This window comes from Thalia democratica, chromosome 9 (genome assembly GCF_965202585.1).
Source record: "Thalia democratica chromosome 9, ktThaDemo2.hap1.1, whole genome shotgun sequence".
Classification (NCBI taxonomy): domain Eukaryota; kingdom Metazoa; phylum Chordata; class Thaliacea; order Salpida; family Salpidae; genus Thalia; species Thalia democratica.
In genome coordinates, this window is record NC_139173.1 from 7041573 (window position 1) to 7056547 (window position 14975).

Below are 14975 nucleotides of genomic sequence, written 5' to 3' on the forward strand. Positions count from 1 at the left end.
CATTTTCTTGTTTACTTTAGTTTTTAGTATTAAGTTGTGACGTCATTATTCGAGAATCACTATTTGGCATCATGAATAAACGAGAGTATAAACAGCTTTTAACTTTTGTTATCATATGTACATTTTTTTTTAATTGTCGAATAACTGAAGAAAAAAAATATTTTATACAAACATTAGATTATTCAAAGTAAGCTGATTATTAATTTTATTTTGATAAATTTGAATTGAAACCAAACCTTAACTATGTTGTTTTTCTTTCTCCTTGTGCAGCTAAGAAACTTTTAATGATGCTTGATCATAAAAGATTCAGACAAATAAAAAACCGCAAAAACTTTTTCGATTTTACATCTTTGTTGGCAACCCCAATGTAGAGTATCAAAAACAAACAATAAAAAATGCCATTTTTGTTAGTTTTTATACTTTTATGACAATTTTTTCCATTGGTAACCCTGATATATAGTATTACCCATAAAAGTAAATGCCATTTTTGTCAGTTTTATACTTTTATGTCAAGTATTTCCATTGGCAACACTTATATATGGTATCAAAAACCCATTATAGTACACGCAATTTTCTTTCATTTTCTCACTTTTATGTTAAGTATTTCAATTAATTTCGTTTAAGTTAAACAAGCTTCATAAGCAAGATGGCTATAAGTCGCAGCTCTAACTAGTTTGAATTTTTGTATATATTAAAATAAGGTTTCGTATATTAGTTCTTTTACTATACAAAACTAAAAAAAATTCTAGAAGCCATAACTTTGTTATTTCTTTTCTCAAGAAGCTAAAAAATATCTTAAAATGCTCCTGAGAGTCTCAGCTTTCTGACAGTATCTTCGGATTGACCGAGTAAAGTCGCATTCTGAAGATATTAGTGCAAACGTAAAGTCATCTCGTGAAAATGCTATGTGTTTGAAGAATTTGATTTAGTTTGTTCAACCTTCAGCAAATTTACAACAATCTCTCGCCGTTTACCAGGGTCTGGTTGAGAAATTTCTTCACTTAAAATCTCAAAGCAATGACTTGTGCAAAGTAGACTGTAAGTACTTTAGCTTATTGTTTACCAACAAATCAGCAAATAGCACGTTGAAGTCGATGAACAGTTGTAAAATAATAATAAAGGAATTGCTTCCTTGGTGATGATACTTACCTTTCTATTATTAAGAATGTTGACATCAAAAACTCATTATCTAATGAACATTTTCTTGTTTACTTTAGTTTTTAGTATTAAGTTGTGACGTCATTATTCGAGAATCACTATTTGGCATCATGAATAAACGAGAGTATAAACAGCTTTTAACTTTTGTTATCATATGTACATTTTTTTTTAATTGTCGAATAACTGAAGAAAAAAAATATTTTATACAAACATTAGATTATTCAAAGTAAGCTGATTATTAATTTTATTTTGATAAATTTGAATTGAAACCAAACCTTAACTATGTTGTTTTTCTTTCTCCTTGTGCAGCTAAGAAACTTTTAATGATGCTTGATCATAAAAGATTCAGACAAATAAAAAACCGCAAAAACTTTTTCGATTTTACATCTTTGTTGGCAACCCCAATGTAGAGTATCAAAAACAAACAATAAAAAATGCCATTTTTGTTAGTTTTTACACTTTTATGACAATTTTTTCCATTGGTAACCCTGATATATAGTATTACCCATAAAATTAAATGCCATTTTTGTCAGTTTTATACTTTTATGTCAAGTATTTCCATTGGCAACACTTATATATGGTATCAAAAACCCATTATAGTACACGCAATTTTCTTTCATTTTCTCACTTTTATGTTAAGTATTTCAATTAATTTCGTTTAAGTTAAACAAGCTTCATAAGCAAGATGGCTATAAGTCGCAGCTCTAACTAGTTTGAATTTTTGTATATATTAAAATAAGGTTTCGTATATTAGTTCTTTTACTATACAAAACTAAAAAAAATTCTAGAAACCATAACTTTGTCATTTCTTGTCTCAAGAAGCTAAAAAATATCTTAAAATGCTCCTGAGAGTCTCAGCTTTCTGACAGTATCTTCGGATTGACCGAGTAAAGTCGCATTCTGAAGATATTAGTGCAAACGTAAAGTCATCTCGTGAAAATGCTATGTGTTTGAAGAATTTGATTTAATTTGTTCAACCTTCAGCAAATTTACAGCAATCTCTCGCCGTTTACCAGGGTCTGGTTGAGAAATTTCTTCACTTAAAATCTCAAAGCAATGACTTGTGCAAAGTAGACTGTAAGTACTTTAGCTTATTGTTTACCAACAATTCAGCAAACAGCACGTTGAAGTCGATGAACAGTTGTGAAATAATAATAAAGGAATTGCTTCCTTGGTGATGATACTTACCTTTCTATTATTAAGAATGTTGACATCAAAAACTCATTATCTAATGAACATTTTCTTGTTTACTTTAGTTTTTAGTATTAAGTTGTGACGTCATTATTCGAGAATCACTATTTGGCATCATGAATAAACGAGAGTATAAACAGCTTTTAACTTTTGTTATCATATGTACTTTTTTTTTTAATTGTCGAATAACTGAAGAAAAAAAATATTTTATACAAACATTAGATTATTCAAAGTGAGCTGATTATTAATTTTATTTTGATAAATTTGAATTGAAACCAAACCTTAACTATGTTGTTTTTCTTTCTCCTTGTGCAGCTAAGAAACTTTTAATGATGCTTGATCATAAAAGATTCAGACAAATAAAAAACCTCAAAAACTTTTTCGATTTTACATCTGTGTTGGCAACCCCAATGTAGAGTATCAAAAACCAACAATAATAAATGCCATTTTTGTTAGTTTTTACACATTTATGACAATTTTTTCCATTGTTAACCCTGATATATAGTATTACCCATAAAAGTAAATGCCATTTTTGTCAGTTTTATACTTTTATGTCAAGTATTTCCATTGGCAACACTTATATATGGTATCAAAAACCCATTATAGTACACGCCATTTTCTTTCATTTTCTCACTTTTATGTTAAGTATTTCAATTAATTTCGTTTAAGTTAAACAAGCTTCATAAGCAAGATGGCTATAAGTCGCAGCTCTAACTAGTTTGAATTTTTGTATATATTAAAATAAGGTTTCGTATATTAGTTCTTTTACTATACAAAACTAAAAAAAATTCTAGAAGCCATAACTTTGTTATTTCTTTTCTCAAGAAGCTAAAAAATATCTTAAAATGCTCCTGAGAGTCTCAGCTTTCTGACAGTATCTTCGGATTGACCGAGTAAAGTCGCATTCTGAAGATATTAGTGCAAACGTAAAGTCATCTCGTGAAAATGCTATGTGTTTGAAGAATTTGATTTAATTTGTTCAACCTTCAGCAAAATTTACAGCAATCTCTCGCCGTTTACCAGGGTCTGGTTGAGAAATTTCTTCACTTAAAATCTCAAAGCAATGACTTGTGCAAAGTAGACTGTAAGTACTTTAGCTTATTGTTTACCAACAAATCAGCAAACAGCACGTTGAAGTCGATGAACAGTTGTGAAATAATAATAAAGGAATTGCTTCCTTGGTGATGATACTTACCTTTCTATTATTAAGAATGTTGACATCAAAAACTCATTATCTAATGAACATTTTCTTGTTTACTTTAGTTTTTAGTATTAAGTTGTGACGTCATTATTCGAGAATCACTATTTGGCATCATGAATAAACGAGAGTATAAACAGCTTTTAACTTTTGTTATCATATGTACTTTTTTTTTTAATTGTCGAATAACTGAAGAAAAAAAATATTTTATACAAACATTAGATTATTCAAAGTGAGCTGATTATTAATTTTATTTTGATAAATTTGAATTGAAACCAAACCTTAACTATGTTGTTTTTCTTTCTCCTTGTGCAGCTAAGAAACTTTTAATGATGCTTGATCATAAAAGATTCAGACAAATAAAAAACCTCAAAAACTTTTTCGATTTTACATCTGTGTTGGCAACCCCAATGTAGAGTATCAAAAACCAACAATAATAAATGCCATTTTTGTTAGTTTTTACACATTTATGACAATTTTTTCCATTGTTAACCCTGATATATAGTATTACCCATAAAAGTAAATGCCATTTTTGTCAGTTTTATACTTTTATGTCAAGTATTTCCATTGGCAACACTTATATATGGTATCAAAAACCCATTATAGTACACGCCATTTTCTTTCATTTTCTCACTTTTATGTTAAGTATTTCAATTAATTTCGTTTAAGTTAAACAAGCTTCATAAGCAAGATGGCTATAAGTCGCAGCTCTAACTAGTTTGAATTTTTGTATATATTAAAATAAGGTTTCGTATATTAGTTCTTTTACTATACAAAACTAAAAAAAATTCTAGAAGCCATAACTTTGTTATTTCTTTTCTCAAGAAGCTAAAAAATATCTTAAAATGCTCCTGAGAGTCTCAGCTTTCTGACAGTATCTTCGGATTGACCGAGTAAAGTCGCATTCTGAAGATATTAGTGCAAACGTAAAGTCATCTCGTGAAAATGCTATGTGTTTGAAGAATTTGATTTAATTTGTTCAACCTTCAGCAAAATTTACAGCAATCTCTCGCCGTTTACCAGGGTCTGGTTGAGAAATTTCTTCACTTAAAATCTCAAAGCAATGACTTGTGCAAAGTAGACTGTAAGTACTTTAGCTTATTGTTTACCAACAAATCAGCAAACAGCACGTTGAAGTCGATGAACAGTTATGAAATAATAATAAAGGAATTGCTTCCTTGGTGATGATACTTACCTTTCTATTATTAAGAATGTTGACATCAAAAACTCATTATCTAATGAACATTTTCTTGTTTACTTTAGTTTTTAGTATTAAGTTGTGACGTCATTATTCGAGAATCACTATTTGGCATCATGAATAAACGAGAGTATAAACAGCTTTTAACTTTTGTTATCATATGTACATTTTTTTTTAATTGTCGAATAACTGAAGAAAAAAAATATTTTATACAAACATTAGATTATTCAAAGTAAGCTGATTATTAATTTTATTTTGATAAATTTGAATTGAAACCAAACCTTAACTATGTTGTTTTTCTTTCTCCTTGTGCAGCTAAGAAACTTTTAATGATGCTTGATCATAAAAGATTCAGACAAATAAAAAACCGCAAAAACTTTTTCGATTTTACATCTTTGTTGGCAACCCCAATGTAGAGTATCAAAAACAAACAATAAAAAATGCCATTTTTGTTAGTTTTTACACTTTTATGACAATTTTTTCCATTGGTAACCCTGATATATAGTATTACCCATAAAATTAAATGCCATTTTTGTCAGTTTTATACTTTTATGTCAAGTATTTCCATTGGCAACACTTATATATGGTATCAAAAACCCATTATAGTACACGCAATTTTCTTTCATTTTCTCACTTTTATGTTAAGTATTTCAATTAATTTCGTTTAAGTTAAACAAGCTTCATAAGCAAGATGGCTATAAGTCGCAGCTCTAACTAGTTTGAATTTTTGTATATATTAAAATAAGGTTTCGTATATTAGTTCTTTTACTATACAAAACTAAAAAAAATTCTAGAAACCATAACTTTGTCATTTCTTGTCTCAAGAAGCTAAAAAATATCTTAAAATGCTCCTGAGAGTCTCAGCTTTCTGACAGTATCTTCGGATTGACCGAGTAAAGTCGCATTCTGAAGATATTAGTGCAAACGTAAAGTCATCTCGTGAAAATGCTATGTGTTTGAAGAATTTGATTTAATTTGTTCAACCTTCAGCAAATTTACAGCAATCTCTCGCCGTTTACCAGGGTCTGGTTGAGAAATTTCTTCACTTAAAATCTCAAAGCAATGACTTGTGCAAAGTAGACTGTAAGTACTTTAGCTTATTGTTTACCAACAATTCAGCAAACAGCACGTTGAAGTCGATGAACAGTTGTGAAATAATAATAAAGGAATTGCTTCCTTGGTGATGATACTTACCTTTCTATTATTAAGAATGTTGACATCAAAAACTCATTATCTAATGAACATTTTCTTGTTTACTTTAGTTTTTAGTATTAAGTTGTGACGTCATTATTCGAGAATCACTATTTGGCATCATGAATAAACGAGAGTATAAACAGCTTTTAACTTTTGTTATCATATGTACTTTTTTTTTTAATTGTCGAATAACTGAAGAAAAAAAATATTTTATACAAACATTAGATTATTCAAAGTGAGCTGATTATTAATTTTATTTTGATAAATTTGAATTGAAACCAAACCTTAACTATGTTGTTTTTCTTTCTCCTTGTGCAGCTAAGAAACTTTTAATGATGCTTGATCATAAAAGATTCAGACAAATAAAAAACCTCAAAAACTTTTTCGATTTTACATCTGTGTTGGCAACCCCAATGTAGAGTATCAAAAACCAACAATAATAAATGCCATTTTTGTTAGTTTTTACACATTTATGACAATTTTTTCCATTGTTAACCCTGATATATAGTATTACCCATAAAAGTAAATGCCATTTTTGTCAGTTTTATACTTTTATGTCAAGTATTTCCATTGGCAACACTTATATATGGTATCAAAAACCCATTATAGTACACGCCATTTTCTTTCATTTTCTCACTTTTATGTTAAGTATTTCAATTAATTTCGTTTAAGTTAAACAAGCTTCATAAGCAAGATGGCTATAAGTCGCAGCTCTAACTAGTTTGAATTTTTGTATATATTAAAATAAGGTTTCGTATATTAGTTCTTTTACTATACAAAACTAAAAAAAATTCTAGAAGCCATAACTTTGTTATTTCTTTTCTCAAGAAGCTAAAAAATATCTTAAAATGCTCCTGAGAGTCTCAGCTTTCTGACAGTATCTTCGGATTGACCGAGTAAAGTCGCATTCTGAAGATATTAGTGCAAACGTAAAGTCATCTCGTGAAAATGCTATGTGTTTGAAGAATTTGATTTAATTTGTTCAACCTTCAGCAAAATTTACAGCAATCTCTCGCCGTTTACCAGGGTCTGGTTGAGAAATTTCTTCACTTAAAATCTCAAAGCAATGACTTGTGCAAAGTAGACTGTAAGTACTTTAGCTTATTGTTTACCAACAAATCAGCAAACAGCACGTTGAAGTCGATGAACAGTTGTGAAATAATAATAAAGGAATTGCTTCCTTGGTGATGATACTTACCTTTCTATTATTAAGAATGTTGACATCAAAAACTCATTATCTAATGAACATTTTCTTGTTTACTTTAGTTTTTAGTATTAAGTTGTGACGTCATTATTCGAGAATCACTATTTGGCATCATGAATAAACGAGAGTATAAACAGCTTTTAACTTTTGTTATCATATGTACTTTTTTTTTTAATTGTCGAATAACTGAAGAAAAAAAATATTTTATACAAACATTAGATTATTCAAAGTGAGCTGATTATTAATTTTATTTTGATAAATTTGAATTGAAACCAAACCTTAACTATGTTGTTTTTCTTTCTCCTTGTGCAGCTAAGAAACTTTTAATGATGCTTGATCATAAAAGATTCAGACAAATAAAAAACCTCAAAAACTTTTTCGATTTTACATCTGTGTTGGCAACCCCAATGTAGAGTATCAAAAACCAACAATAATAAATGCCATTTTTGTTAGTTTTTACACATTTATGACAATTTTTTCCATTGTTAACCCTGATATATAGTATTACCCATAAAAGTAAATGCCATTTTTGTCAGTTTTATACTTTTATGTCAAGTATTTCCATTGGCAACACTTATATATGGTATCAAAAACCCATTATAGTACACGCCATTTTCTTTCATTTTCTCACTTTTATGTTAAGTATTTCAATTAATTTCGTTTAAGTTAAACAAGCTTCATAAGCAAGATGGCTATAAGTCGCAGCTCTAACTAGTTTGAATTTTTGTATATATTAAAATAAGGTTTCGTATATTAGTTCTTTTACTATACAAAACTAAAAAAAATTCTAGAAGCCATAACTTTGTTATTTCTTTTCTCAAGAAGCTAAAAAATATCTTAAAATGCTCCTGAGAGTCTCAGCTTTCTGACAGTATCTTCGGATTGACCGAGTAAAGTCGCATTCTGAAGATATTAGTGCAAACGTAAAGTCATCTCGTGAAAATGCTATGTGTTTGAAGAATTTGATTTAATTTGTTCAACCTTCAGCAAAATTTACAGCAATCTCTCGCCGTTTACCAGGGTCTGGTTGAGAAATTTCTTCACTTAAAATCTCAAAGCAATGACTTGTGCAAAGTAGACTGTAAGTACTTTAGCTTATTGTTTACCAACAAATCAGCAAACAGCACGTTGAAGTCGATGAACAGTTGTGAAATAATAATAAAGGAATTGCTTCCTTGGTGATGATACTTACCTTTCTATTATTAAGAATGTTGACATCAAAAACTCATTATCTAATGAACATTTTCTTGTTTACTTTAGTTTTTAGTATTAAGTTGTGACGTCATTATTCGAGAATCACTATTTGGCATCATGAATAAACGAGAGTATAAACAGCTTTTAACTTTTGTTATCATATGTACTTTTTTTTTTAATTGTCGAATAACTGAAGAAAAAAAATATTTTATACAAACATTAGATTATTCAAAGTGAGCTGATTATTAATTTTATTTTGATAAATTTGAATTGAAACCAAACCTTAACTATGTTGTTTTTCTTTCTCCTTGTGCAGCTAAGAAACTTTTAATGATGCTTGATCATAAAAGATTCAGACAAATAAAAAACCTCAAAAACTTTTTCGATTTTACATCTGTGTTGGCAACCCCAATGTAGAGTATCAAAAACCAACAATAATAAATGCCATTTTTGTTAGTTTTTACACATTTATGACAATTTTTTCCATTGTTAACCCTGATATATAGTATTACCCATAAAAGTAAATGCCATTTTTGTCAGTTTTATACTTTTATGTCAAGTATTTCCATTGGCAACACTTATATATGGTATCAAAAACCCATTATAGTACACGCCATTTTCTTTCATTTTCTCACTTTTATGTTAAGTATTTCAATTAATTTCGTTTAAGTTAAACAAGCTTCATAAGCAAGATGGCTATAAGTCGCAGCTCTAACTAGTTTGAATTTTTGTATATATTAAAATAAGGTTTCGTATATTAGTTCTTTTACTATACAAAACTAAAAAAAATTCTAGAAGCCATAACTTTGTTATTTCTTTTCTCAAGAAGCTAAAAAATATCTTAAAATGCTCCTGAGAGTCTCAGCTTTCTGACAGTATCTTCGGATTGACCGAGTAAAGTCGCATTCTGAAGATATTAGTGCAAACGTAAAGTCATCTCGTGAAAATGCTATGTGTTTGAAGAATTTGATTTAATTTGTTCAACCTTCAGCAAAATTTACAGCAATCTCTCGCCGTTTACCAGGGTCTGGTTGAGAAATTTCTTCACTTAAAATCTCAAAGCAATGACTTGTGCAAAGTAGACTGTAAGTACTTTAGCTTATTGTTTACCAACAAATCAGCAAACAGCACGTTGAAGTCGATGAACAGTTGTGAAATAATAATAAAGGAATTGCTTCCTTGGTGATGATACTTACCTTTCTATTATTAAGAATGTTGACATCAAAAACTCATTATCTAATGAACATTTTCTTGTTTACTTTAGTTTTTAGTATTAAGTTGTGACGTCATTATTCGAGAATCACTATTTGGCATCATGAATAAACGAGAGTATAAACAGCTTTTAACTTTTGTTATCATATGTACTTTTTTTTTTAATTGTCGAATAACTGAAGAAAAAAAATATTTTATACAAACATTAGATTATTCAAAGTGAGCTGATTATTAATTTTATTTTGATAAATTTGAATTGAAACCAAACCTTAACTATGTTGTTTTTCTTTCTCCTTGTGCAGCTAAGAAACTTTTAATGATGCTTGATCATAAAAGATTCAGACAAATAAAAAACCTCAAAAACTTTTTCGATTTTACATCTGTGTTGGCAACCCCAATGTAGAGTATCAAAAACCAACAATAATAAATGCCATTTTTGTTAGTTTTTACACATTTATGACAATTTTTTCCATTGTTAACCCTGATATATAGTATTACCCATAAAAGTAAATGCCATTTTTGTCAGTTTTATACTTTTATGTCAAGTATTTCCATTGGCAACACTTATATATGGTATCAAAAACCCATTATAGTACACGCCATTTTCTTTCATTTTCTCACTTTTATGTTAAGTATTTCAATTAATTTCGTTTAAGTTAAACAAGCTTCATAAGCAAGATGGCTATAAGTCGCAGCTCTAACTAGTTTGAATTTTTGTATATATTAAAATAAGGTTTCGTATATTAGTTCTTTTACTATACAAAACTAAAAAAAATTCTAGAAGCCATAACTTTGTTATTTCTTTTCTCAAGAAGCTAAAAAATATCTTAAAATGCTCCTGAGAGTCTCAGCTTTCTGACAGTATCTTCGGATTGACCGAGTAAAGTCGCATTCTGAAGATATTAGTGCAAACGTAAAGTCATCTCGTGAAAATGCTATGTGTTTGAAGAATTTGATTTAATTTGTTCAACCTTCAGCAAAATTTACAGCAATCTCTCGCCGTTTACCAGGGTCTGGTTGAGAAATTTCTTCACTTAAAATCTCAAAGCAATGACTTGTGCAAAGTAGACTGTAAGTACTTTAGCTTATTGTTTACCAACAAATCAGCAAACAGCACGTTGAAGTCGATGAACAGTTATGAAATAATAATAAAGGAATTGCTTCCTTGGTGATGATACTTACCTTTCTATTATTAAGAATGTTGACATCAAAAACTCATTATCTAATGAACATTTTCTTGTTTACTTTAGTTTTTAGTATTAAGTTGTGACGTCATTATTCGAGAATCACTATTTGGCATCATGAATAAACGAGAGTATAAACAGCTTTTAACTTTTATTATCATATGTACTTTTTTTTTTAATTGTCGAATAACTGAAGAAAAAAAATATTTTATACAAACATTAGATTATTCAAAGTAAGCTGATTATTAATTTTATTTTGATAAATTTGAATTGAAACCAAACCTTAACTATGTTGTTTTTCTTTCTCCTTGTGCAGCTAAGAAACTTTTAATGATGCTTGATCATAAAAGATTCAGACAAATAAAAAACCTCAAAAACTTTTTCGATTTTACATCTGTGTTGGCAACCCCAATGTAGAGTATCAAAAACCAACAATAATAAATGCCATTTTTGTTAGTTTTTACACATTTATGACAATTTTTTCCATTTTTAACCCTGATATATAGTATTACCCATAAAAGTAAATGCCATTTTTGTCAGTTTTATACTTTTATGTCAAGTATTTCCATTGGCAACACTTATATATGGTATCAAAAACCCATTATAGTACACGCCATTTTCTTTCATTTTCTCACTTTTATGTTAAGTATTTCAATTAGTTTCGTTTAAGTTAAACAAGCTTCATAAGCAAGATGGCTATAAGTCGCAGCTCTAACTAGTTTGAATTTTTGTATATATTAAAATAAGGTTTCGTATATTAGTTCTTTTACTATACAAAACTAAAAAAAATACTAGAAGCCATAACTTTGTTATTTCTTTTCTCAAGAAACTAAAAAATATCTTAAAATGCTCCTGAGAGTCTCAGCTTTCTGACAGTATCTTCGGATTGACCGAGTAAAGTCGCATCCTGAAGATATTAGTGCAAACGTAAAGTCATCTCGTGAAAATGCTATGTGTTTGAAGAATTTGATTTAATTTGTTCAACCTTCAGCAAAATTTACAGCAATCTCTCGCCGTTTACCAGGGTCTGGTTGAGAAATTTCTTTACTTAAAATCTCAAAGCAATGACTTGTGCAAAGTAGACTGTAAGTACTTTAGCTTATTGTTTACCAACAATTCAGCAAACAGCACGTTGAAGTCGATGAACAGTTGTGAAATGATAATAAAGGAATTGCTTCCTTGGTGATGATACTTACCTTTCTATTATTAAGAACGTTGACATCAAAAACTCATTATCTAATGAACATTTTCTTGTTTACTTTAGTTTTAAGTATTAAGTTGTGACGTCATTATTCGAGAATCACTATTTGGCATCATGAATAAACGAGAGTATAAACAGCTTTTAACTTTTGTTATCATATGTACATTTTTTTTTAATTGTCGAATAACTGAAGAAAAAAAATATTTTATACAAACATTAGATTATTCAAAGTAAGCTGATTATTAATTTTATTTTGATAAATTTGAATTGAAACCAAACCTTAACTATGTTGTTTTTCTTTCTCCTTGTGCAGCTAAGAAACTTTTAATGATGTATGATCATAAAAGATTCAGACAAATAAAAAACCTCAAAAACTTTTTCGATTTTACATCTGTGTTGGCAACCCCAATGTAGAGTATCAAAAACCAACAATAATAAATGCCATTTTTGTTAGTTTTTACACATTTATGACAATTTTTTCCATTGTTAACCCTGATATATAGTATTACCCATAAAAGTAAATGCCATTTTTGTCAGTTTTATACTTTTATGTCAAGTATTTCCATTGGCAACACTTATATATGGTATCGAAAACCCATTATAGTACACGCCATTTTCTTTCATTTTCTCACTTTTATGTTAAGTATTTCAATTAGTTTCGTTTAAGTTAAACAAGCTTCATAAGCAAGATGGCTATAAGTCGCAGCTCTAACTAGTTTGAATTTTTGTATATATTAAAATAAGGTTTCGTAATTTGGTTCTTTTACTATACAAAACTAAAAAAAATACTAGAAGCCATAACTTTGTTATTTCTTTTCTCAAGAAGCTAAAAAATATCTTAAAATGCTCCTGAGAGTCTCAGCTTTCTGACAGTATCTTCGGATTGACCGAGTAAAGTCGCATCCTGAAGATATTAGTGCAAACGTAAAGTCATCTCGTGAAAATGCTATGTGTTTGAAGAATTTGATTTAATTTGTTCAACCTTCAGCAAAATTTACAGCAATCTCTCGCCGTTTACCAGGGTCTGGTTGAGAAATTTCTTCACTTAAAATCTCAAAGCAATGACTTGTGCAAAGTAGACTGTAAGTATTTTAGCTTATTGTTTACTAACAATTCAGCAAACAGCACGTTGAAGTCGATGAACAGTTGTGAAATGATAATAAAGGAATTGCTTCCTTGGTGATGATACTTACCTTTCTATTATTAAGAATGTTGACATCAAAAACTCATTATCTAATGAACATTTTCTTGTTTACTTTAGTTTTTAGTATTAAGTTGTGACGTCATTATTCGAGAATCACTATTTGGCATCATGAATAAACGAGAGTATAAACAGCTTTTAACTTTTGTTATCATATGTACATTTTTTTTTAATTGTCGAATAACTGAAGAAAAAAAATATTTTATACAAACATTAGATTATTCAAAGTAAGCTGATTATTAATTTTATTTTGATAAATTTGAATTGAAACCAAACCTTAACTATGTTGTTTTTCTTTCTCCTTGTGCAGCTAAGAAACTTTTAATGATGCTTGATCATAAAAGATTCAGACAAATAAAAAACCTCAAAAACTTTTTCGATTTTACATCTGTGTTGGCAACCCCAATGTAGAGTATCAAAAACCAACAATAATAAATGCCATTTTTGTTAGTTTTTACACATTTATGACAATTTTTTCCATTGTTAACCCTGATATATAGTATTACCCATAAAAGTAAATGCCATTTTTGTCAGTTTTATACTTTTATGTCAAGTATTTCCATTGGCAACACTTATATATGGTATCAAAAACCCATTATAGTACACGCCATTTTCTTTCATCTTCTCACTTTTATGTTAAGTATTTCAATTAGTTTCGTTTAAGTTAAACAAGCTTCATAAGCAAGATGGCTATAAGTCGCAGCTCTAAATAGTTTGAATTTTTGTATATATTAAAATAAGGTTTCGTATATTAGTTCTTTTACTATAGAAAACTAAAAAAAAAATCTAGAAGCAATAACTTTGTTATTTCTTGTCTCAAGAACCTAAAAAATATCTTAAAATGCTCCTGAGAGTCTCAGCTTTCCGACAGTATCTTCGGATTGACCAAGTAAAGTCGCATTCTTAAGATATTAGTGCAAACGTAAAGTCATCTCGTGATAATGCTATGTGTTTGAAGAATTTGATTTAATTTGTTCAACCTTCAGCAAAATGTACAGCAATCTCTCGCCGTTTACCAGGGTCTGGTTGAGAAATTTCTTCACTTAAAATCTCAAAGCAATGACTTGTGCAAAGTAGACTGTAAGTACTTTAGCTTATTGTTTACCAACAATTCAGCAAACAGCACGTTGAAGTCGATGAACAGTTGTGAAATGATAATAAAGGAATTGCTTTCTTGGTGATGATACTTACCTTTCTATTATTAAGAATGTTGACATCAAAAACTCATTATCTAATGAACATTTTCTTGTTTACTTTAGTTTTTAGTATTAAGTTGTGACGTCATTATTCGAGAATCACTATTTGGCATCATGAATAAACGAGAGTATAAACAGCTTTTAACTTTTGTTATCATATGTACATTTTTTTTTAATTGTCGAATAACTGAAGAAAAAAAATACTTTATACAAACATTAGATTATTCAAAGTAAGCTGATTATTAATTTTATTTTGATAAATTTGAATTGAAACCAAACCTTAACTATGTTGTTTTTCTTTCTCCTTGTGCAGCTAAGAAACTTTTAATGATGCTTGATCATAAAAGATTCAGACAAATAAAAAACCTCAAAAACTTTTTCGATTTTACATCTGTGTTGGCAACCCCAATGTAGAGTATCAAAAACCAACAATAATAAATGCCATTTTTGTTAGTTTTTACACATTTATGACAATTTTTTCCATTGTTAACCCTGATATATAGTATTACCCATAAAAGTAAATGCCATTTTTGTCAGTTTTATACTTTTATGTCAAGTATTTCCATTGGCAACACTTATATATGGTATCAAAAACCCATTATAGTACACGCCATTTTCTTTCATCTTCTCACTTTTATGTTAAG